Source organism: Dermacentor silvarum, chromosome 10 (genome assembly GCF_013339745.2).
Source record: "Dermacentor silvarum isolate Dsil-2018 chromosome 10, BIME_Dsil_1.4, whole genome shotgun sequence".
Lineage (NCBI taxonomy): Eukaryota > Metazoa > Arthropoda > Arachnida > Ixodida > Ixodidae > Dermacentor > Dermacentor silvarum.
The window spans coordinates 119,027,251-119,029,629 of NC_051163.1; positions in this window are offsets into that span (position 1 = coordinate 119,027,251).

Here is a 2,379-nt window from a genome sequence, read left to right on the forward strand (position 1 = left end):
GTCCAATAACACTCCGAAGATGGTCTTCCGTGTCTTTAAAGGGCCCCTAAACCATCTCAGATATTTTTTGAACATTTCAAGTAAACGCTCATCGAGTTCAGAATGCCGTCACGATCAACGATGACAAACGCTGCAGCGCTACGCGCTGTGAGAGTGCCACAAAAAGAAGTACAATGCCGTTCTCCTCCCCTCGCCTTTCCCGTATCCCCAGCGGTCGTCACGATGTCAGTAGGGGGAATCGGGTGATGTCAACTGCGGAAACGATGTCCGTTGATTGAACAAGTACCTACGACTTCCGGTTAGTCTGCTAGCAGGTACGCGCGCTTTCTGCTCTTCCTCGTCTTGTTGCTCGTTTGTGCGCCCTTGCGAATCGGTAATTACAGCTCGCAACGCAAGTGCCAAATCTCTCGCGTTCCTACACAGTCGTGCTTAGCGGTCTGATTAGCTGCGCGAACAGAGTGCGACAGTGTTGGCCTTTCCAGACGTGCGCGCAACACACGGTCTATAGCGGTACACTTCGCATAACACGGGCCGGCACCGCAGCAACAGCGGGTAGCCGAGAAGCGCTGATCGAGTCCACATTACCGGCACGGTAACTCATCGCACGCCGTTTGCCATTCGCGGGCCGCCATTCGAGAGCGGTTCTTGCTCGCAAACGCGAGATTTCCTTGCCGTACGTAGAGAGGATGAGACCGGGACTCATTTGTGCGGCAGATTCACCGCCGTTGATCGCTCGACCGCGCCGATATCGTCGCTAGGCCTTTTCTGGTTCCCCTCAAAGCTAAAACGGACGGCGCTTTGAAATGAAATACCGACGCTCACAAGCCGCAATATTTTCTTATCGTTGTTATCGCTCTTCGCAATACTTGTACACAAAGAAGAAAAATACGCTGATATTAGCGGCTTCGTCGGCTGCGATGCGAGCACAGCCGAGCCCGTCGTCTCCCGGCTGCACTGATGTTTTCGTTGCTGATGGCGGAGGCGCGCAGGTTCGCGGTCGTCGATTGGGCCAATGATGGTGCAGCGGGTGGGGCGCCGGCCGAACTGCCGTCTACTTTGGACACCTCTCGCGCGGCAGACGTTCTACAGCACTGGCGGACGGCTCCCCGTCGGTATATGTGCCGCTAGCGTGGACGTGACGGGAAGTATGCAGTGTTTTGAGAAGCGCGTTGGCGATGACGTATGTCACGTGACCTATCGAGAAGCACTCGGCGAGGAGGGGAGACCAGCCGATGAGGAGAGTAGCGAAGGAAAGAGCGAAAAGAGCGAGGGCTGTTTTTCGGTCATCAAACGCGTGTAACTCCACTATTACACCACCATTTCTAAAAATTCCCGTGGCTACGTGTTCGTCGTACACTCGTGCACAACTGCAACACCGGAACTAAATTTCGACCTCTGGGTGATTTAGGGGCACTTTAACCACAAGAGGTGAACGTACAGTTGACGTCCTGGTCTTCATTTGTGCTAATTAGTGTAGTGATGAAAATGTCGCCCATGACATCCACTTCAGTGCATTTTCTGAGCATGTATCATTAGCACGTCAATAAAACGAGGCCAATGATCTGTTGTGTTGTAATAAAACTTCATTTCTTTTTTTTCTTTGTCCTGGTGTATGATGGCAAGATCGCTGCAGTATCGCGCGTGCACTACTCAAGAGAAAAAAAAACGAAATGTACGTGCGGCAGTTTTGTGGATCTTTCGTATGATTTTTGTATTGTACTTCAGGAAATGGTTTCTACATTCATCTTGCATGGCGTTACAGCTTACTCATATTATAGTGAACGTACGTATGTGAATAAATGAATAAAGTTGAAACATAATGTACAATCATTTTGTGTTCTTAGTTTGACAAAAGTTGATTTTAAAGTACCCTCAAAAACGAACAAGCTTCTGTAAAGACAATGAAGTTACATATTTTTTTTTCTGAAAAAAGTACGTCGCATTCTGCCTGTCACAGTATCATAAGCATTTTATCCCCAATATCAGAAAAGAGAGCTTCATTACAACAAAAAATTGACGCTTTTAATATATGTAAAAATATTCTCTAAACATAACTAAAAAATACCAATAACACGGTTATTGAATTATGTATATATCGTTTTTTTTCAAAGCCACATAACTATATAATATGCATAACACAGGTTACACGTTTAAGTGAACCGGTGAGCCGTTAAAATGAACCGGTTCATTTCAGTGAGCTGAGCCGTTCCGAGCCGTTCACTAAGTGAGCCGTTTTGCCCATCTCTAGTTGGATTGTGTGCTATTCTAAGATCGTACCTTGCGAATACGCGGTTAAGAGCTTCGCTGACGCCAGGCACATATGGGACGCCAGCGCGTTTCGAGAACGACTTCCCTAGTGCTCCTAATAACTTACTCCTA